The 24587-nt window shown below is 40.5% G+C and overlaps 1 pseudogene across 1 annotated transcript in view; it reads right to left on the bottom strand.

The window, feature by feature from the left end:
* Positions 1 to 2499: 2499 nt before the first annotated feature.
* LOC308415017 overlaps positions 2500 to 24587 on the bottom strand; it is a 37528-nt pseudogene continuing 15440 nt past the window's right edge. Inside the window, exon 3 of the transcript in view lies at positions 2500 to 3103. The product of the transcript in view is annotated as an uncharacterized misc_RNA (transcript). The remainder of the gene's footprint in view (positions 3104 to 24587) is intronic.

Below are 24587 nucleotides of genomic sequence, written 5' to 3'. Positions count from 1 at the left end.
ACTGGGAAAATGAGCCTTCACTGGACCAAAGACCTCTCCTCCTATTGATGCCAGACAATGATGTCCTCTGCTACATAAACAACTGGAGCAATGTGCCTCTTCATCTGAACTCATTGGTTGGTGTTTTAGTCCCTGGGAGTTGTGGCAGGTTTGGTTAGTTGATCATTTTGTTCATCCCATGGGGTTTCAGACCCTGATGTTCTTCAAAATAGGAATGGATACAGAAAGTGTGGTACATTTACACAATGGAGTACTACTCTACTATTAAAAACAATGACTTCATGAAATTCCTAGGCAGATGGATGCTACTAGAAGCTATCATCTTGAGTGAGGTAACCCAGTCACAAAAGAGCACTCATGGTATGTACTCACTGATAAGTGGATATTAGCCCAGAAACCTTGGAATACCTAAGAAACAATTCACAGAAATTATGATGCTCAAAGAGAAGTAAGACTAGAAGGTGAATGCCTCAGTCCTTCTTAAAAGGGAGAACAAAACAGTCGTGGGAAGAAATAATGGGACAAATAGAGGAGCAAGGGTTGGAGAAAAGACCATCCAGAAACTGCTTCACCTGGTGATACATCCCATATGCAGCCACTAAACCCAAGCACTATTGCTGATAACAAGTAGTGCTTACTGGCAGGAATCTGATATAGATGCCTCCTCAGAGGCTCTGCCAGAGTCATACTGTTACAGAGGAGGATGCTTGCAGCTTACAATTGCACTGAACACAGGGACCCCTTTGAAGGAGCTAGAGAAAGGACTGAAGGTCCCATGATTATTTTGTTGCTCCTTCTAAGTGGGATTAAAGCATCCTCACTTGGGCCTTCTTGTTAAACTTCTTGTTGGTCTGTGGGCTGGATCATGAGTATTCTATACTTCTTGGCTAATAACCACTTCTCAGTGAGTACATACCAAGCATATCCTTCTGGGTCTGGGTTACCACACTCAGGATAATATTTTCTAGTTCCATCCATTTGCCTGCAAAACTCAGGATGCCTTTGTTTTTAATAACTGAAAATTATTTCATTCTGTAAATGAACCATATTTTCTGACTCTGTTCTTTGGTTGAGGGATATCAGAGTTGTTTCCAGCTTCTGGCTGTTACAAATAAGACTATATAAATATACTAGAACATGTGTCCTTGTGGTATGGTGGAACATCTTTGGGGTATATGCCCAAGAGTGGTATAGCTGGGTCCTCAGGTAGTACTACGTCCAATTTGCTGAGGAACGGACAGACTGATTACAGACTGGTTGTACTAGCTTGCAATCCCACCAACAGTGGAGGAGTGTTCCTCCTTCTCCACATCTGTGACAGCATGTACTATTACTTGAGTTTCTTATCTTAGTCATTCTAACTGTATGAAGTTAAATGTGTATTTTGAGCTTTAGTAATTTTTTTTACAAATGTGGGTGTTCTTGCATTTGTGACATTAGATGGTCAGAACTGAGACTTCATTTGGTTAGATTTTTTCTTTGATTAGCATAAAGTGTTCTTGTCCATCTCTTTTGATTACTTTTAGTTGAAATTCTATTTTATTGAATATTAAAATGGTGAGTCCAGCTTGTTTTTTGTCACTGTTTGCTTGGAAAATTTTTTCCTTCCCTTCATTCTGAAGTAGTGTCTGTCTTTGTTGCTAAGGTATGTTTTTTGTATGCAACAAAATGATAGATTCTGTTTGTGTATTCAGTCTGTTAGCCTGTATCTTTTTATTGGGAAATTGAGTCTGTTGATGTTGAGAAATATAAAAGACCAATGATTTTTGTTTTCTGATATTTTTCTTGTTGGAAGTGGTTTTGTGTGTGTGTGAGAGAGGGGGGGATGGAGGGAGGGAGAGAGGGAGAGGGAAAGAGAGAAAGATTGAGAGATTCTCATTTGGGTTTGTTGTGTGATAATTAATTTCTTGCATTTTCTTGGGTGTAGTTTCCTTCCTTGTGTTGGAGTTTTCCTTTTAGTACTTTTTGTAGCTCTGGATGAGTAGAAAGATACTGTTTGTTTTTGTCATGGAATATCCTGGTTTCTCCATGTATAGTGATTGAGAGATTTTGTGGGTATTGTAGCCTAGGCTGGCATCTATGGTTGCTTGGTTGGCATGACATCTTCTGGCTTTTAGAATCTCTCTTGAGACTGGTGTAATTCTGATAGGTCTGCTTTTATATATTGCTTGGCCTTTTCCCCTTCCAGCTTTTAATATTCTTTCTTTGTTTTGTAATTTAGTGCTTTGATTATTTTATGGTGGAGGGATTTTTTTCTGCTCCAATCTGTTTGGTGTTCTGTAGGCTTCTTGTACAATAATGGTCATCTCTTTCATTAGGTTCAGGAAGTTTTCTTCTATGACTTTGTTGAAAATGTTTTCTGGCCCTTTGGAATAGGAATCTTCACACTCTTACATTCTTATTATTCTTTTTTAATGACAGAAGCAATTCTTTTCATTCTAGATAAACTTTAAATAAAATAAACCTTATAAAACAGAAACCCAGGCAATTACTTTTTGTTTATTGTTGAACAAGAAGCACCTTGGGTTCTGGCCCATTGTGCTCCTCCTTGATCAGAAGCTCTTCATACTTCTCACTGAGCTCCTCCAAATCCCTGAGACTGGCTTCCTTCTCACTGGAGATGAGGTCCAGGTTCTCACAGAGAAGGCTGCCCTGGCCCCAGCTACAGCCTACACTTGACTCATCTTCACTGAGGTCCAGCTCCTTACTGAATATCACATCCAAAACCTCACTCTGCTTGTCACTCGGGGCGTCTTCTACTGACTCCTCAAAACAGAGCTGGTCTAGTTCTTCACTAGGTCCCAAGTCCTCACTGGCTACTTCCTTTAATCCACCAGCAGGCTGCACGGTCACCTCATATACTTAGTAGCCATGGAGCAACTTCTTTTCCTGTGTGAAAATCCTTACTGCCTGAAAATGGAAGTCTCCTAGAACACCAAAGAAATCAAATAAAAATGGGTCTCTTCCACCAAAGAAATTCCCTGAACATATCATCTGGGTTCCATAATGTGAAAACAAACTCAAATGGACTGTCAAAATGATTTCCACCTCTTCCTCTTCCACCATTTAATCTTTCTTTGCCATATTTGTTGTAGATGTCCCACTTTTGGTTAATTCTGCTTTTAGCTGGCCTGGTTATCTCAGACTAGAGCAGGTCTTCTTGGAGGAAGGTAGAGCTTTATAACCTGGGTTAGAGAAGACCTTCTGAGAGGAAGGCAGTGCTGTCTCTAGTTAGGGAAGAACTCCTGTGTCCCTTGTTATAGCAAGTTTCCTGTGACCCCATGTCCCTGGTTAGGGTGGACCTCCAGTGAGACAGACTACCTTTAGTGTCCAGGGTAAGGCACATTGATCTGCCAGGAGTTCAGACAGAAAGGGTAATGGGGCTCAGGCAGATCATGATAGATAGGTCAGAAAAGGGAAGCTAACCTGTGTGGTTCAGGAATCTCAGGTCTGACGAAGTGGGGAGAGGGCAGCTGGAGAAAGCAGGCTGTTTAGGGCAGCTTGTTTTGTCCCAGAGGGCTCAGCCAGCAGGGAAGGTGGGTGAGGGAAGGGCAGCTTAACCTGTGTGGATCAGGAGTCTGTTGGGGGTGAAAGAAAGGCAGGGAGAGATTGGTAGTCCCCCTAGGCTGGCAGGTTGCTGAGGGTAGCTTGGCTTGGCCCAGAGGGTGCCTCTTTTTAGCTCTTCTTATTAACCCTGCCATGAGGCTGTCTAACTCCATAAAATGTTTGTAAGTATTTTTGAAATTGCATTAAATTTATACATCAGTTTGGGGGGAGTGATATTTTTTTAAATGTTCAGTTTTAAAGGGAAAAGCCAAATTTGATTACTATTGCTCTACAGTCTTTTCAATGGAATCTGGAATCCTTATTCAATTATATTAGACACATCTACAAATAAATTTTGAGCCAAAATATTGGCATATTTGCAAATAATCCTGGGAACATGATGACCTATTAATATAGCACAAACAACAAATTCTTGAATATGTTTTTCTTAACATTTGTAACAGTGTGTAAAATCAGCCACTTTGCTTTCTGACACTACCCAGTCTCTTTGTTTCAAGGCTTTTTGACTTTTGGTTTACACAAAAGATCGTTTTTCATATGTAGTATGTAATTAAACTGTCTTTCACCTTGAGCTATAACAGAAGACCATCTTTTTGAGACTTTGGAACATATTTTAAGGACTGCTTAAATGCTCTTCCCCTAAAATTGAAATCCCTGAAGTCTCAAGAAAATATAACACTTCTTTGTTCTTATCTATGATAATTTTATCTTAGTCATCAAGTTATTTTATCTAAGGACTGTGGCATAATGTGTACTGTGGCAAAGTACACATTTATTCTTTAAATATTTTCTACTTTGCTAGCACTGTATGTATTTTTCCAGAACTTCTCAATGTTTCTTTATCCTGGTGTAGGTACACAAATATGGATGGAAAGACCCCAAACAAACTGTTGCATCTTGCTATGCAGAGTCTGCTTAGCAAGGAATCTGCAGCAATCCAAGCCCTAGAAGACATTCCAAGAGATCTTTTTGTTCCATTTTTCATTGCTGCCTTCGAAGGTGGGCATAAGAATACACTGAGTGCTATGGTGAAAGTTTGGCCCTTTTACTGTCTCCATATTGGATCATTAAGTATACAGGAACCTCAACATGAACTCCTGAAAGCCATTATTGAGAATTTTCCAGTATATCCTGCACGGATCTCTACTTCTAGGTAAGAGTATAGTAAAGACATGGTAAGAAATGGAGTGTTATACCATAGCTCACTACTGTTCCAGAAGTAGTATCTAGTGAATGCCGAAGATTTATATGTAAGGCCATTGGCCCAACACTTAAATCAAAGACTGATATAGTCAATGTTTGTTATGAAATCTATTTTATTGGGGGTATTCTTGATAGGTCTATGTAACAGGTGTCATTACATAAAAGAAAGACAGGAACTTTAAGACTGGAGACAGTTTAAGATGTATAAAAGATGAAGGAAAGGAGTTTGTATTTTCATGGGAAAGAAATTGGTAGTTAGTATAAGAAGTGCCAGCTATGGATACAAGGAGTTGTCATCCATGTGTCATTTTTATATACCATCATCGATCCGACTGGGTTTCATTATCATTTGCTATTTCTCATATATTCTATCTCTCTTATCCTTACAGGAGACCTAAATTGAGGATCCTAGATTTAAGGCAAGACACTGACTGTAGAATCACATGCCCTGAAGTCCGCGCCAATTCACCTTTCTGTTTTCATGCCTGTGCTTATTCTGACCGCTCTATCACAAAACTAGAAAGAGAGCTTTCTTTTCTAACTCCAGAGTGTAGGAATATCTTACCCATGCCCATGGAACTACTACTGGATCTTTCCCTTGATGGCTCCTTAATGGAAAAGGAATTTTTGGTTTTGCTTATGTATAAAATTGAGGAGAGTTTAGGGTCTTTGCATATATGCTGTCGAGATTTGCAAATTGATAAATTGTGTAAATGCAAATGCACCCTGAAATTTCTTGATCTGAAATGTGTTGATCAGTTGTCAGTTGATAGGGGCTCACTGAGTGATATCACCAGCATTCTATATCGGATGGTCCACGTAGAAAGCCTTAGTCTGTCTAATGTCACTTTTAGATCTCTGAATGGGAAAGTCTTTAAAAATTTTCTCAGCCATTTGCAGCGTTTGGAACACCTTAAGGAACTCAGCTTGTCTTCCTTCTGCCTCAAAAATCATCTGGACAGAGTTCTCAGGTAAGAGTTTGGGGTAGGACTCTGGGTTTCCTGTATAGCCTATTGAGACAGGATAGAAAATATTCTTGGGCATTCCTAAGCACCTTAAAACCTTTTATGCTTTCCACTTCATCATTTCTGAGAATGTGAAACTAGAGAAAGACAGAATTACAAAAATTAAGCAGCCAGCAATGTACAGATAGTATGGTAAGTGCAGAAATATAAAAGTGAAAAAAAAACCCACTAGCCCTCTAGATAGGAGGAAGAGGAGGAGGGAGAGGAATTGAGATGTAGGAAGGCGATTTTACCACATCGCTAATGTACATAATGTTAAATTACTTTGCTAAGCTATTATCTCCAAGTTATAGACCATGAAAGTAGAAGTTGTTATTTAGGGACTGGCCCAAAGGCCAGAATTTTCAGTTGCCTGCTCTTTCTGATTCCTCCACACTAAAAAGGTGAACTAAAATCTACAATGGATAATGTTATAAGTACTCAGTGAATCAATTTTTTCTCTTAATATTTCTTAGAAAATTTTGTTATAATATATTATACACATTCTTAAGACGAAAAAAATGTATTTTAGTGTTGAAAACCAAACTTTCAACTGGGCCTTTTATCCTCAGCACTTGGGAGACAAAAGCAGGAAGATTCTGAGAGTTCAAGGCTAGCATGGTCTATATAGTTCAAGGACAGCAGAACCACATAATATCCTGCCTCAAAAAAAGAAAGAAAGAAAAATGGGAAAGAGGGGAGAAAGACTATTATCTAAACTTTAGCACACACTGGCACATTGATAGTTTATTCTAATTTTTAAAGGTATGTTTTTTCTCTTTGGATCTTCGTTCTTCAGGAAGTGTTTTTGTTTCTCCCTACAGAGTCTTACCACCTGGTTTGGATTTCTTGTATCTGCCATTCTGTGACCTTTCGTACAGAGACTTCAAGTTTATGTCCCAGAGTCCTCAGGTCACCCACCTAAAGCTATTAAATCTTAGTAACAACCCAATGTATTGGGGTGACTTTGAACCCTTTAACATTGTTCTGGCAAATCTCTCTGGTACTCTTCAGCATCTAGAGATAAATCATTGCCTTATAAATGATTCTGCAATCTCTGCTCTTATTCCTGCCCTAACTAAATGTACCCATCTCCGTGTGCTGGGCTTTGCTTCTAACCCCATCTCAATGCCTATGCTTGTGAATGTCATGCATAATTTAACGACAATGAAGGAGCTAAAATATGTGATTTATCCTATTCCTATACATTGCTATGAAAGGTGGCATTTTCAGGGTAGTTTAGACAGACAGAAACTTGCCATTGTACAACTACAACTGAAGGCAATGCTAGAGCTCACACACAGAGAGGACATGAACTGGATCACTTACTGTGAGTAAATTCAACAGTCCAGCCCAGTTTTCACCTGATATGTACCATTTAAGTACTAAATGTTATTCCTTGACCCATACACTATCTATAAGGTTCTCATATTGTATGGAATTGCACTTAGGAAGTATAGGTGTATAAGTGAGTCCTCTAGAGAATAATTTAGCAAAAGCTGAGACACTTCAGAAGGTTCTGAGTATTTTTTGTTACTACTGATAGATTGTTGTATAGTAGCACTTATATTTTACAGGATGATCAAGTCCTGCTATGCTATGTCCCTGGTCATACGGTGTGGTTTGCTTGTAGGTACACACACAAATCAAGACAATGACAGGCTTTCCTTTCTCTGTTTGTAACAATGGCAGTGGGTTTTGAAGACAGTGTTTTCATCCCATAAGCTACTTTAGGCTGTTTTGAATTGCTTATGGGAAACTATCAGGATTTAACAATGGGCCAGGAAAGAAAGACAGCAGAGGTTGTGAGATTTCAACATACCCCTCAAGAACATAAATACAATGATCCATGACGTAGGCCCATTGAAATGTTTCCACCATTCACCTTAAAGTTTTCAACTGGGTATCCAGCCTTTGTCCCATAAAATTTGTGGTGGTATTTAAGATCCTTGCCCCAGTATTTCTCCCACTTCCTGTAGTTCTTTTGACACTGTACATTTCCTTAGTCGGATAAATCATTCCCTATATATATTTTGCTTCTGTTTTTTTCACAATAGCTGTGTCTCATCTGATATGATACATACTTACTAGCCACATGTGAATACTGAGACCAACTTATTTCATTTTCCAAAATATGACATAATTAAAAATTCAGTTTGTCTATCTTAGACTTACTTAGAAATGATATATGTCACATCAATAATTAGACATTTACACCAGGCTAAGGGGATGCCTTATTCATTCAGTTGTTTACCACACAAGCTCACCGGTGCTCAGATACCTAACATAAGTGTAAAAAGATGAGCACCAAAGGGTACGTTTGTAACTCCAGGGCTGAAAAGGTAGAAGAAAGATCCTTAGTGTATTCTAGGTTCAGTGAAAAATCTTGCCTCAGAAAATATGTTTAGAAGTGGTTTAAGAAAATGCCAGATACCAAGGTCCAGTTCCAAATGCACATACATGAACATGGAAACAAAAGATCTTACTTGTATTGTTAACTTCTTGAGACAGCAGACTGCATTCCAAAGGCATGGCATGGTAAAGCTAAAAAAAAAAAAAAAAAATAAAATAACACTTGTCCCTTTCACGTACTGCAAAATTGACTACATTTCAATGACCGAGTAACAAAAAGAACAGAAGTAACAACTTACACATAATGTTTTTCTGTTGGAATAACTTAATAAAAGCAATGGCTTATATCTTTTTTTTTTTTTTTTACATTTTTAATTGAAGTCATTCAGTTGCAGTCTGATGGGAGATAAAAACTAATAAAATTTTGGTTTTAGTAGTAATACTGGCAGATAAATTGAACTATGTTTTATAGTCATGACACAATAAGAAAACTGTCACTGTATTAATTTTTGTTTGGTGGAGACTGTATTTCCAAATTAGTAAGAAAAACCTGTTAAAATATGCTATAATTCATGTGTCATGTTTCCCTTGTGATACATTTCAAATTTGTCATGTTTTTCGTAATGCTTGTATCATGGTATAGTGCACAAAACTTTAAAGGTCTGTTCAAAGTCACTGTAATAAGCAATTTTCTTTACATTGTTTCCAAGTTAAAAATTACAGGGTTTTGGCACTTTGTATTAAATAAAATGTTATTTAAAATTAACCTTCCCTGTTGCTTTGAACTTTCATTTTTGGCTTTTCCCTTTTCCCATATGACCCTTAGCATACATTTTCTGAATAAGCTGGGATCCCATACTCTTGGCAGCATAACCCTCTCTGGTGTGATAACATTACCAGAACACTGCGGAAGACACAACTCTGTCAATATTGGCATATTTTTGCTCTTTCCTCTATCCTTCCTTGGTGCCATGTTTCTCTCAGGGCACATCCTAAGATAAAAAAATACACCCCACAGTGAAAAGAGAATTTGGATTCATTGCCGTATTGACAATGTGAATGATATTCTAGGCAAGTCCTATTGCAAGATGCTATTGATACATTGTTTTCAATAGATTTGAAATATGACTCTACTAGGTTGCTTCTACATAGCTGTTATAAAACACATTCAGATGCAAGTGAGGGAAGAAAGGGTATGTTTGGCTTACAGTCCCAGTCTCAGCCTGTCATCGGAGGGAGGCAGAAACTTACAGGAACAGAGGCAGGAAAAATGGAAGAAAGCTGCTTAATGGGGTTTTGTGGCTTGCTCAACTACCTGTCTTATACAATCTAGGACCGGTTGCCCAAGTGGCACTGCCCACAGTAGTCTGGGCCTTCCTTCACCAACCATTAATCAAGAAAATACCCACAGACTTGCCCACAGGCCAATCTGGTGGAGGTAGTTCTTTGTCCATGACTCTAATTTGGTATCAGGTTGTTAAAAAACGAAAAGGACAGTTGACTCCTGTGAATTCAACACATATAACTATTAAACTATAATTTTTGTTTATCCCCAATATCTCATGTAAATAACAATATAAAATAAGTTTAAGACTTTAAAAGTACTACAGTCTTTAAATTTTTCTATACATTAAAAGTTTGAGGTCTCTAAAAATTCAAAGTCTCCTAACTGTGATTTCCTACAAAAATTAAAAATAAGTTTGTGAAAATTCCATAATTAAACCTATTATGCACGTGTAACATTTATCAAAGCATTTCAATACTTTATCACATTTAATATGCAAGATTATACAATTTATTTTAAAGATATTTCTCTTTAAGTTGTGCGTATGGCACATGTACATATGTGGCGCTCAGAGGACAGCATGGAGGAGGTGACACTATCTTTCTGCCATGTGGCTTTGAGGGATTGAAGTCTGTCAGTTGAGGCAATGGATGCTTTTACCCACTGAGCTATTTCCCTTGCTTCTTTTAAGAGGTGTTTAGGAAGTTAAAAGTACCTTCATTTGTAAGATAGTATAGATTGACTGGTCCCAAGTTATGTGTGATAGATTAACATAGACAACTTACATTTTAATTTGGTATGAATTATCAGCAAATGGTTTTTTTTTTTTTTTTTAAATTTCCTTATCCTTTATTCACAGAATTAACATTTGAAAGTACTGGAACTTCCACCAGGAGGCTCAAAGTGAAACATTTCAATCTCTCCATTTTAGTTAGACACAACTAAGGGAAAGATTGTAAATAATGAGTTTTGCAAGAGCCATAAAATGTATGGCAAGAGGACTGGAGAGACAGGCCAACTGTAACGAGCCCCTGCTGCTTGCTCGTCACAGAGGATCTGGTTTTATTTTCCAGTACCTGTGTAGGGTGGCTCACAAAGCCTGTAACTCCAGCGCGAGTTAATCTGACACCCTCCTCTGGAAGTTGTGGGCAACTGCACTCACATGCTCAAATACATACAGACAGACATGTACATAATTAAACATAAAAACATAAAAACTAGGTTAGCAAGAAAAGACAATGATAATGTTTTATATATAATCATGTTGAGTGTAGATGCTTATTTGTGGAGAGGTTTTCTTTTATTCCTATTGAGTCTTTTCCTACTAGAATATAGAATGTGTTTTTCATTGTTCGAGGCTTCACTGGTTGACTTTGAGAAGGTTTGAAACTTCTTTGTTGTTGATTTGACATTTTTCCTCTGACAAATCTTATAGAAAGTTACTCTTTTTAACTCAGATCCTACAAGAGAAGCCAGCAAACAGGTTCATATAGTTTCCACAGAGATGTTTTCTATGCTATTTTTATTTTTAAGTTTTGTTTGTGTTTGTTTTTATTTTGGGAGGACATTGCAAAACTGAGGGGCAGATACTAGAGTTGAATAGGACTGGGGTGCATGATGAGAAACAAAGAATAAATGGAAGTTTTTGGAAAAATAACTCCCAAACTTAAGTCTGAATTGGCTCAGTTTTCCAAAAAAGCAGAAAGTTCCATTCATCCTGAACCAAGGATACAAGGAAGGCCCTCTGACCTTGGTGAGGTAGGTCATCTTAAAGTACATAATCTGTAGGGCTTTCTCCAGCTCATTTCATCTCTCCATGAAGGATAGCTCAGCTCAGCTCATGAGAGCTTACACACTACTTATAGAAAGGCTTTAATAATTCTGCAATTAACAACAGTAGCAAATTAGATCTTGGATTTAAATGTGCTGTAATTTTTGTCTTTGATACCTCCACATTTCTTGTTTGCTCCCTTTGTTGTTGATTTGACATCTTATTTCTACATAGATAGAATGTGTTTAAAGTCAGTATGTTCCTATTCCCTTCTGTCCAGTTCTGTTCTTGTGTTAGTGTGTCCCTGAGGCTTGAGTGCTGATTGACATGGGCAGGTTGACCCCAGGACTCATTTGATAGGCACTCCAGCAAATATGGAGAGCTGAAGATTTAGGAAGAGACCCTGTCTCAAAGTAAGTTGAAGAAGTGATAAAAGAGGACACCTCACACACACATGCACAAGAACAAGCATACAAGAAAATCTTTTTAAAAAAACATAGCCCCCTTATATCTGTCCAATGTTCCCAGAGTGAAATATGCAGTTAGAGATTTTTACCCTTTAGGGTTGCCTAGCCATCAACTCAGCAGAAGTATTTAAGAAAAAAAATTAGCTTCCTGCAGGGCTTGGTGGCTTACACCTTTAATCCCAGCACACAATGGGCAGAGTCGGGCACATTTATGAGTTCAGTCATTCATGGTTTGTGTACAGAGTTATAGGACAGTCAGTGAGGGCTCCCTCAAAAAAGATCTTAACACTGCTCAAGTTAAATGCCAAGGTGGGGGCTTTCTCCAAGTTTTGTGCACACCCTAGAATCCCCTGTCTCTGGGTGACTGCAGTTGCTGTTGTTACTACTTTCTGAGGCTCTGCTTTGATTTTTGTTTTCTCTTGTTCTTTCTGCCCCCTCATCTATAACTCTAGACATGTGTCTTTTCTGTCTCTCTCTTGCTCTTGGTCTCTCTGTCTCTCAGTTTCTCTCTGTGTGTCTCACTGTCTCCATGTGCATGTGTCTTGTGTCTCTGTCTTTCGGTCTCTGAAGTTAAAAAATCAGTTACTTTTACTGTGCATCCCTTTGTCTGCTCATTCTTCACTCATCAGCAAGTTCCAGACATTTCCCCACAGTTCAGAACAGTGTACTGGTTCCAAACTCAAGGACTCTCACTGACAGTGTAATCACAACTAAAATCCTTATTGCCTCCACCCTTCAGGATTTCATCTGTAAAGTGAGGATGGGTAGGAAATTAACCACCCATGGGTGCTGTGAACACAGAAAGTGTGTGAAAAGGATGAGCACACGTTTCAGTATAGGCACTTTGATCTGTCCTTCTGTGTGTTGGTTAGGAAGTACGAGGCATGCCACTTCCAGTGTGTAGACTGGTGGTAATTAATTATCTACTCACTTATTTCTCAGTTTTACTACTGTATAAATGATTGGCAGAAATGCATACATGTAAGTGATGTAGACAGTTGATGTGATGTATGTATACATAGTGAAATAATTACCTCAGCAGACCTACTGACTACATCCAGCAGATCATAAAGTTAGGTCTCTGTGACAGGAAGATGGTCTAGGACTCTTCATGAATTTTGAGTATAACACACATTACTGTTGCCTGCTGTCACAACCCTGATACTACCATATATTAGACCTGCAGAACTCATTCGCTTTATAAACACTTCCGTCAGTGGTGACCATAGCTTGTTCTATTTGCATAATCTCAACATTTTAAGTACTGCATGAACATTGGAGGGAGGTCCTGGTTTTTATATTATTTTATTGTGGTAGCAAAATCATAGTATGAAGCAAACCACAGTGTGGTGTGGACATTCACTTCTCTGAGTGATTCTGTCTTTTCCCTGTGCTTCTTGGTCACTTTTATATCTTATAGAAATGTGTATCTGGGTCCTTCATCCATATTTTTTAAAACAAGGTTGCTGGGATGAGTCAAATGTGATCACAATGGGAAAATAGTAGCTGCAGCTGATGTCACCACATGATCTTTGACGTCTCTCCCTACATGGCTGTGTGATTGCAAGAACCCCTGCAACTCCTCTCCACACTCAACCCTCTGGATAAAATGGCTTGAGCCATCCTGTTTCCTAAAAAAAAAAAAAAAACCTTAAAATAATTTCTTTGCTATTGATAACTTGTTTACATATTCTAGATACAAAGGGACCTCAGAGTCAGCAGAGAACACACCCAGGCACCAAATTTTCAGCACAAAGGTAATTAATTTACTGGAGAGGAGACAAGCAGGAGGAGGTTGGTGGCTCTGGTTCTACTAACGGAAGGCAGATTGCACTCCTGGTAAGCCATAACTCTGTGTGAACTACAGAACTGTGTCAGAAGAATGTGTGCCGTTCTATAGACAAAACACACATTTGACACAGGAGGAGAGAACTGAGCCACTGAGAGAAAGATTTCCTTCTTCAAGATAATTTTATTTAGCTTTTAAACTAGAGTCAAGAAAAATAGTAATTTCATAATTTAAAAAATCACAGAATATAGTTGTGAGCAGATTAACACAAGCGTTTTGGATAAACAGACTGTTGAAAAGCATTAATTGTAGTCAGTGCTATGGAGGAAGAAAATGCATAAAAGTTTTGTTAGCGTGAGTGCACACATGTCCTCATGGTTGAGCATGTATGTGATCCCGTCTCCTCTAGCTTTCTACCGTCCCAAGTGCACGAGTCCCTCACTACAGAGAGGGCTCTGCTTGTCTGTTTAAGTTAGATATCCTAGAAATGGATGGTAAAAAAAGCGATACCGCCTAGTGATTGAAACCACCCCTAAAGCTCAGAATGATACCATCCCTTCATGGTCCTAGTCTTGGTCTCCGTCCAGTCAGCTGTGCAGCCTCTCAGAAGGAAAATTCTGACTCTGGCCACTAGATGGCAGCACAGCTGCTTCCCTGTAAATCCTTTCCAGTAAATTATCTGAAAGAAATGGTGAGTTCACTGTAACAGTCTTTCTGAGCAGTAAATCTCCAGGCACATTAAGACAGTTCTGTTTGCTGATGTGTCAAACGTGCATTCCATTCACTGTTTCAGGCGCAGATTGAGCTCTGCACACTGCAAGTTTCTCTCTGGGAGTGGAATGCTTGTTCTCTAACATCCCATCCGTCCAGAGGTTCCTACAATTTCGGCCATTCCTCTGCAGTCTCTCCCTCTCCGGTACATTCTGCACACAGCTGTCCGGAGTGAAACTCCATCTGCCCCACCTCTCTGCCTGCCTTCCCTGACACAGGCTGCCTTTCCCCCAGAAGACTCCTGGCATTTTGTGATGTGGACACTAAGAGTAAACATCTCTAGCCTGTAGGGTTATAGGTGTCTTGTGTCTGCGCCACCACAGGACAACGTCACTCGGGGAGTCAGGACGCAGGAAATGGACCTCGCTTACACCAGGCTGCCGCTGGGCGTGTGTTGGACCATAGGGAAGCCCCTGGACATCGCTCCAAGCATGAGGAAGGACAGCCAGAGATGGCTTAGGGGTTTCCTGGCCTGTGACGAGGCAAAGCCATCTGGTTCTCGGGCTCATTGACATCCCGGTGCTGCTGGATGAAGAGGAAGAGCTGAGAACTGAGTTGGGGCTCCCACAGGCTGGGTCTAGCTCAAGGCCAAGGGAGAAAAGTGGGAAGCTCCAGCTGGTCCTGCAAGGAGTCTTTGTCTCCTTGGTGATCGGCTTGGACTTGGCTTGGCTGCTGTGGCTGGGAGCTCAGATTGGCCTTCTAGGGGAGATTAGGCAGCGGCTCTCTAGGTCAAGGCCCTCTGCAAGGCTCCCCGTGCCAAATCCCAATGAAAAGAGGCAGTACATGGTTTAAAGACATTTATTGTCATGGAGGGGAGTAGATGAGGAAAACTGTACCCCACTTCTCAGGGAGGGCCTGAGATTAAACACCTTCTTCAGGGAGGAATGTCTGAGAAGGAAAGGTTATTGGATAAGCCCTTCAGGCCTTTAGGTACCTTACTAAAATGGAGATCCGTTTCGAGCCGACTTAACCACAGGTCATGTCCTCTACATGTGGAAGGGCTTGGGGCCTGGCCATTATGTGACTGATAGCCACAAATCTATGGGGAGCTGCGGCTAGTGTCAGGGGCCTGGTACACGGGAACAGTGCTTCCCTTCCCATCAGGGTCTCCAGGGCTTCCGGTCTTTGCTCAATCAGGAACTAGGCTACACTTCATGGTCCCACATTAGCATATGTTCTGGATTGACTCCTGGATATTCTCTAATGATCGATTTGTTGAATCTTTGGAAGAAGGTAACCTTTTGATAGGCAAGGCAATGCTGGAGGCCCTATGCCATCAGACCTGTGCTTCTGAAGGTAAGGATGTATGGAACGCTGTCCTGTCTCTTTTAGGCTATGCTCGCTAACCATGAGCAGGACTTTTGCTCTACTGTGACCAAATCAAATGTTGTAAAACCAAAAGCCACAGAGTCAAACAACCCAAGACTGTAATTGTGCACACTAGGAGGAAAGAGTCTCTTTATAAGCAGAGAGTATTAGATATTTCTCACCGTGCTGGAGGCCTGGCTGGCATGGTCTTGTATTACAGCTACTGGAGCTCTGAGAATAACAGAATTCTGTACTTAGGGTCATAAACTGAATGTTTAGACCGTCTGACTAGGTCCTCACTGACCTGAAGCTTGCTATAGACAACAGGCTGACCTCAGAGTCACAGAACTCTGCCTACCTGTGTGTTGTGAGTGCTGCAATGAAAAGTGTGCTGTACCAGGCCCGGGGAAACTGGGGTCGTAAGGAATTATTATTTGTTCATTTCTGAGGTGTGGAGAACATAAACCCTGTGTTTGGAAACGCCTGCTCAGCAAAGTCTCTGCTACCGAGTTAAACTCCTATGCCAGAACATTTTTGTGGTTGCTGAGTTCATGCCAGACGAGAATTCTACCACCCAGTACATCCCAACACCTAGATTTTTCTTTAGCTCTTTCTGAACACTCAGCTTCTTTGTGTGGTAGTGCCACCTTGTGGCACAGTTCAGATGTGCAACCAGAAAAAAACAGCAACACTGGATGGAAGGAAGGGAGCCCTTGGTTGAAAACTTTGAGAGAGGCTCATGGTGGGCTCTGGGGGAAAACTTAATATCATTTTCTGAATCAAATAAAACTCTACACTTCTTAAAGTGAAAGACTTTTCTGGTTGTTGTAACTGTTACTTGAAAACAAGCACAGGTCTCATCATATAAGGAATAAAAACTAGTTAATGCTGGAGCCTTATGAGTGACCACGGCATGGAAAGACATATTTACTTTATCTCAAATTCCATGTTTGAGAAAAGAAGCAGTTTCATATATATGTCTCCATGTGTGTGAGTGCACCGTAAGTGTGTGTGTGTGAGTGCAGCACATATATATATGTGTATATACATGTGTGTATATATAATTTATATGTGTGTATAATATATATATGTGTGTGTGTGTGTGTTTGTGTGTGTGTGTGTGTGTATGCATGCTTCCAGCACAAAGAAATACAGTCATGAGTCAGGCAAATTCTAATGACAGTGATGGGAGAGCAGAGAAGCAGATACTTAGAGATGGAGGAAGGTTTGGTTCATGACTCCGACAATATCAGACGACATCATAGCTGTTGTTTTGGTGGAAGGTAGAAGGCTACTGCACTGATAGCTTCTAAGGGGTTTTGTTTATTACTACAAGATGTTAGCTCAAAGCGAATAGATTGTGTGACACTTTTATTCTAAGATGCAAGTTCAGATGCAGACAGTGGCGAGAAATGGCTGTTTCTGAAAACCAGCCGAGAATACATGACCTTTGAACCTATATAATTCCAATCTCTTCACCGCACTGACTCTCCAGTCTGTGTGCCAGTCTGTGAACATGGAGACAACTTCCGGAAGTCTTGTGATCATGGCCACACACAGCTTCTTTTCTGAGGTTTTCTTTCTCACGGTTGACAAGCTGTGTTAGTTCTCACCTTGGCCACGTTTACATGAGACTAGGTTCATATGGTGCCCTATGAAATGTTCTCAGATGTTCATGTTTGAGTTTGATATCAGCAGAGAGGTCCAGGACAGATATGTGTTAAAATCTATCTAACCAGAGCTCAGGTGATAAAATATGAATATCATTTGTCATCACACCATGTTGTTTAGAATATTCCAGCTGTCCTCTCTACATGTAACATGGACCAGAATCATTTGCATGTCTGTACACTCCTAGAGCGCAGAGTTCATGCTGTCACTGAATCCTTTGGTGACCTTTGTGTTGGGTGCCAATTGGTATTGGGAAAATTAGAGTTCCCTATTTTGAGTTCTTAGACACGTTAATAAATTACTTTAGAAATGTAGTCAGAGGAAAGTCCAGGGACAATTTTTATTCAGTGAAGAAAATTCCAGGGGAGGCAGGCAGTGGATCTTGGCAGCTGTCCAGAAGCTAAAGAAGAGGGAGAGTGAACCATGTCCTTACAAAGTTGTCATATGGCAATGGAGGTGGGACAGCTACAAAGAAACAGCAGGAAACCCAAGAGCATCAGAAAAAAGCAAGCTTGTGGTTCAGGAGAAGATAAGGAGCAGAAAACGGAAAAGTTCCAGTTTTCTGAGCAGGTTCTGCCGTGCTGAGGGCAGAAAGCTCTGCAAGGGTCTGCAGTGCCGGGGCGGGACTTCCTGAGAGAGACAGGCACAGCATCATGCTACAGGACAACCGTTCTTGCCATCTCCTCAGCACTGCTTCAGGAAAAGGAGCCTGCTGGAGGGTTGACCCTTTGCAGGTGAGTGACAGGCCCAGCTGACTAACTCTTGGGGACAGTAAGTCACATCCATTCTGTAGAGCTGTGCACAAGGTCTTGTTGCCAGCCACACCCAGAGGTGGATTCTATTCTCTTCATCAGATGGAAATAGATTTCACTTAAACCACCTCTGCAGAGTTCTGATATCTATCCTAATAGACTCCGAGACTACTGTCACACACACACACACACACACACACACACACACACACACACAAACACACACACCAGAGCCTCTAAAATCCTTTAAGAGAGGGTTGAATTGGAGAGTAAAATACAAGCCCATTTTATGATGAAAACCCTGACCTGTGTCAGAGATTACTCCCAGCACGACTCGCATCTCGATTGGAACCTGGGTCCTGCCTTCCCTTATCCTACAAGCAGGAGTACTCGCTTAGGAGGAGGGGAGAAGACAGAGCTCACCGCTGGCATCCCTGGCCAGAGGACAAGGATATTTCCTACTTGGGAAGGAATGGGTTTATTTTCTTTCACTACTGGTAGTCCCTGGAAGGCAGGCAGGAACCCAAGCAGGGCAGGAACCTGTGAGCAGGCCCTGAAGCAGAACCTATGAAGGAAGACAGATTCCTCCTCATGGCGTGCTCATTCGAGTTTCTTACACCACAGAGACCCACCTGTCCAGGGATGGCATCTTCTAGAGTGCGGAAGATGTGTCCACCTCAATCATTAATCAAGAAACTTCCTCCACAAGCTTTCCTTCACTCGGATGGGGACGTTTTCTCCTTTGTAGTTTGAGGTCACAGATTACTAACTATGGCTCATGGACAGATGACACATAGAAGACACCTACACTGGACATCAACTTCTTCCAAGTTATTTTTCTTGTAGTATTTTTTAGCTGTGTTTGTGCTGCATGCTCAGGCATGGAAGGTCAGAGGTCACCGTGCAGGTGGTGTGTCCCTCTTAACAGCATATGGATGCAGGGTAGTGAACTCATGTTGTCAGGCTAGGGGCAGGTGACATACACATTGACCCACCTCTGGCCTCTACCTAATAGGGTTTGAGAAGTTGAGAGTCCCTTCATTTGGGAGACAGGATAACCTTTCCTGGCTAGTGCAGAGGTAAGAATATCTAGCTTGTGTGTGTAGAATTGAGATACTCAGCTCATGGTTTCATTTGCTGGCATCCAGTTCCTTCCCTATTTTGTAAACCTCAAGTGACTCTGGATTTTATCCCTCAGCCTAAACTTCCAAAATTAATTTTTGATAGGGCCGAATCCTGAATAAATCACCAGGGCCTCAAGCTATTTTGGAATTCACATTTCAGTTTGAGTTGATGAAGATAATGACCTTGGAAAGAAAAAGCAAACAGACAAAGAAACAAAAAAGAGGGTTGGAAAGACAGCAGTCCTGAGATCCCAGGTACCATTGCCTTGAACAGGCGGGTCAGGAAAAATTTTATTAGTCCTGTCAGAGTAATTTTAGAATGGTTGGAACTTTAAACGTTCAGTAACAGCTACAAGCACTGGTTGTACTTTCGGGCACTTGGTTTTGATGCTTAGCACCTCATGGAAACCCACACACTTCTGAAACTGCACTAGTAGGGATTGAACACCCTATCCGGGCCCCAAAGGCCAGGGGCAGGTGTAACAGGTACATAAACATGTGTGTACACAGACACCTATGTTTAATAATAATAAAGGTAAAAATGAAGAAATCTAGAATAATGCACTAAAATAGCAAGGCTGTACATAAATATGTTTGTAATTTTGGAGAATTCTAGAGTAAATTTTAGGTCAGTGGATCATTTTGGCAACATAAACAAAAGTCAATGCCAAGGTGCCTTATTCCAGGTAAGCATCATGTGGTGATTTGTGGGACTTCCATTGCAGAAGGCCACCAGTGGGGAAGTGCCTTAGGAAGTCCTTGAAGCAGGAGGTATGGAGTATCTCAGTGACTGGGGTGACTAAACTTTATGTGTATCTCCCAAATGAACTATTGGAGGTCATATTGCACCATGGTACTTGTGTAGCCTTCCCATATGACTCTCTGTGACATCCTGGTGCCAAACAGAGCCTGACACTGTTGTTAAATCTTTGCTCAGAAGAGTGTCCCAGAATGAACTGGAAAGAGAAGTTATCTCTTCTCCTCTGTGTTCAGGAAATGCATATAAGAATCAATCCTGATCTGCCACCCGGAACGGCGGCTCGTAGAGGCTGAGCAACTGGTGGGTGTTAGACCTGGGCTGCCGGGGAGCAGAGAGATCTCTGCGGAGTGCACACGGAAAGTGCACACCCTACATTGCCCTGCCCAGCCTTGCCCGATCCAGCGATTGGGAACAGAAAATTAGAACTTCTGTTTCCACCCAGAGGCGACTTCAGGACGGAGAGCGGAGCCTGGCACATCTGCCATCCGGAACGGAGGCTCGTAGAGGCTGAACAACTGGTGAGTGGGAGACCTAGGCTGCAGGGGAGCAGAGGGATCTCTGCGGAGTGCACACAGAACGTGCACCCTTGCCTTGCCCTGCCCTGCCGTGCCTGATCCAGCAACCAGAAACAGAACGTTGGAACTTCTGCTAACACCCGATGACTCTGAGGCATAAAACAGGGCTCAGCCCATCTGACACCTGGACAAGTGGAGAATCATGGAAACAGACCAGATACAAAGGAAAGGCAAGAACATATCACTGACAACAAAATGGCAAGAGGAAAGAGAAAGAGTATATCCCAAGGAAACCAAGACAATCTAGCAACACCAGAACCCAGCTCTCCCATAACAGCAAACATCAGAATTCCAAACACTCCAGAAAAAGAAGACACAGACCTGAAATCATACCTCAAGATGCTGATAGAGATACTTAAACAAAAAAAGAGAGGAAAAGCAAAAAGATTCAGAAGCTTTTAAAGAAGAAACAAGAAAAACACTCAAAGAACTCAAAGAACTAGAGGAAAACAGAACCAAAGAAATAAAGGAATGGAAGAGGGAAATTAAAACAGAAATTGACACAATAAAGAAAACGCTAAAAGAGATAACCCTAGAGTCAGAACACCAAAAAAAGAAATCAGGAGTCACAGAAGCAATCATTTCCAATAGATTACAAGAGATCGAAGAGAGAATCTCGGGGGCAGAAGACAACATTGCAAACATAGACAAAACAGCCAGATAAGATGCAATAAACAAAAAGCTCCTAACCCAAAATGTCCAGGAAATCCAAGACACAATGAGAAGACCGAACCTAAAGATAATAGGAATAGAAGAGGGAGAAGAGTATCAACTAAGAGGCACAGTAAATATCTTCAACAAAATCATAGAAAGAAAACTTCCCTACCCTCAAGAATGAGATGACCACGAGCATAAAAGAAGCCTTCAGAACTCCAAATAGGTTGGACCAGAAAAGAAATACCTCCTGACACATAATAGTAAAAACATCAAGTGCCCAAGGTAAAGAAAGAATACTAAAAGCAGTAAGGGAAAAAGGTCAGGTAACATATAAAGGCAAACCAATCAGACTCACACCCGATTTATCAACAGAGACTATGAAAGCTAGAAGAGCCTGGACAGACATCATGCACTCCTTAAGAGAGCACAAGTGCCAGCGCAAGCTGCTATACCCAGCAAAACTATCAATCACCATCGATGGAGAGACAAAGATATTTCAAGACAAATCAAAATTCACACAATATCTGACCACAAACCCAGCACTACAACGAATTATAGGTGGAAAACCCAATACAATGAGAGAAAATACAGCCTAGTAAAAACAAGAAAACTCCTAAAAAAGAAAACTAAAAGAAGAAAAAAACACAGACACAACTCAACCCAAAAAGGCAATAATGGCAGGAAACAGAAACAATTATTCCTTGATATCTATTAACATAAATGGTCTCAACTCCCCAATAAAGAGACATAGACTATCAGACTGGATACATAAACAAAATCCAGCCTTTTGCTGCATACAGGAAACTCATCTCAGAGACAGAGACAGACACTATCTCAGAGTAAAAGGGTGGGAAAAAAACTTCCAAGCAAACAGCCCCAAGAAGCAAGCTGGAGTGGCTATTCTAATATCGAATAAAGTAAATTTCCAACCAAAAGTTATCAAAAAAGATAAGGAAGGACACTTTTTACTCATTACCGGGGAAATCTGTCAGGAGGAACTCTCAATCCTTAACATATATGCTCCAAATAAAAAATCAACCACATTCATAAAAGAAACCCTACTAAAGCTAAAAAAATACTTTTCACCCCACACAATAATAGTGGAAGACTTTAATACCCCACTCTCACCAATGGACAGATCAGGGAAACAGAAACTGAACAAGGACACTACAAAACTAGCAGGGACTTTGAGCCAACTAGAATTAATAGATATATACAGAACATACTATCCTAAAGTAAAAGAATACACCTTCTTCTCGCCACCCCATGGCACCTTCTCGAAAATTGACCACATAGTTGGACACAGAACGAGCCTCCATCGATATAAGAAGATTGAAATACTCCCATGCATCCTCTCAGATCACCATGGTCTACGGCTGGTCTTTAACAACAACAAAGACAACAAAAAGCCCACATACACATGGAAACTAAACAACGCTCTGTTAAAGGATAGCAGGGTCAAAGAAGAAATAAAGAAAGAAATTAAGGATTTTCTAGAATTCAACGAAAACGAAAACACAACATACCCAAACCTATGGGATGCAATGAAAGCAGTATTGAGAGGAAAACTCATAGCCCTAAGTGTTTCCAAAAAGAAACTGGAGAGAGCTCACATCAGCAACCTGACAGCACAGCTAAAAGCCCTAGAACAAAAGGAAGCAGATATACCCAAAAAGAGTAGACGGCAAGAAATAATCAAAATTAGGGCAGAAATAGACCAAATAGAAACAAAAAGAACCATTGGAAAAAATCAACAAAACAAAGAGTTGGTTTTTTGAGAAAATCAACAAGATTGATAAACCCCTAGCCAGACTAACTAGAGGGCAAAGAGAGAGTATCCAAATTAACAAAATCAGAAAGGAAAGTGGCGACATAACAACTGAAACTGAGGAAATTCACGAAATCATCAGATCCTACTACAAAAACTTATACTCCACAAAATTGGAAAATCTGGAGGAAATGGAAAAATTCCTAGACAGTTACAAGGTCCCAAAGTTAAACCAGGACCAAGTAAACCATCTAAATAACCCTATAACACCTAAAGAAATAGAAGAAGTCATCAAAAGCCTCCCAACCAAAAAAAGCCAAGGTCCAGATGATTTCAGTGCAGAATTTTATCAGACACTTATTGGGGATATAACACCAATGCTCGCCAAACTATTCCAAAAGATAGAATCAGATGGAATATTACCCAACTCATTTTTTGAGGCTACAATAACCCTCGTACCTAAACCACACAAAGACCCTACAAGTAAAGAGAACTTCAGACCAATCTCACTTATGAACATTGATGCAAAAATACTAAACAAAATCCTTGCAAACCGAATCCAAGAACACATCAAAATGATCATTCATCATGACCAAGTAGGCTTCATCCCTGGGATGCAGGGATGGTCTAACATAAGGAAATCCATCAACGTAATCCACCATATAAACAAACTCAAAGACCAAAATCACATGGTCATCTCACTAGACACTGAGAAATCATTCGACAAAATCCAATACCCCTTCATGTTAAAAGTCCTGGAAAGAACAGGAATCAAAGGCCCATACCTAAACATAATAAAAGCAATATACAGCAAACCAACAGCCAACATCAAAATTAATGGCGAGAAACTTGAAGCAATCCCACTAAAATCAGGGACTCGACAAGGCTGCCCACTCTCCCCCTACCTATTCAACATAGTACTGGAAATCCTGGCTGGAGCAATTAGACAGCAAAAGGAGATCAAGGGGATACAAATCTGAAAGGAGGAGATAAAAACATCACTCTTTGCCGATGACATGATAGTGTACTTGAGTGACCCCAAAAATTCCACCAGAGAACTCCTACAGCTGATAAACAAGTTCAGCAAAGTTGCTGGATACAAAATTAACTCAAACAAATCAGTAGCCTTCCTATACTCAAAGGACAAACATGTGGAGAAAGAAATTAGGGAAAAGGTACCCTTCACAATCGTCACAAAAACTATGAAATACCTTGGTGTGACTCTAACTAAGCAAGTGAAGGACATGTATGAAAAGAACTTCAAACCTCTAAAGAAAGAAATTGAGGAGGATCTCAAAAAATGGAAAGATCTCCCATGCTCATGGATTGGAAAAATCAACATCTTAAAAATGGCCATCCTACCAAAAGCAGTCTACAGATTCAATGCAATTCCCATCAAAATTCCCACCCAGTTCTTCATGGAATTGGAAAGATCAATGTGCAATTTCATATGGAATAACAAAAGACCTAGAATAGCGAAATCTATCCTCAACAACAAAAAAACATCTGCGGGAATCACTATCCCTGACCTCAAGCTATATTACAAGGCAATTGTGCTGAAAACTGCATGGTACTGGTACAGAAATAGGCATGTGGATCAATGGAATAGAATAGAAGATCCAGAAATGAGCCCTCATGTATATGGTCACCTGATTTTTGACAAAGGAGCAGTAAACATTCAATGGAAAAAGGACAGCCTATTCAACAAATGGTGCTGGTCCAACTGGCACTCAGCATGCAAAAGAATAAAAATAGACCCTTTC

The sequence above is a fragment of the Micromys minutus genome (assembly GCF_963924665.1).
Source record: "Micromys minutus genome assembly, chromosome: X".
Taxonomy (NCBI): domain Eukaryota; kingdom Metazoa; phylum Chordata; class Mammalia; order Rodentia; family Muridae; genus Micromys; species Micromys minutus.
This window is presented reverse-complemented; position numbering and strand designations above follow the sequence as displayed.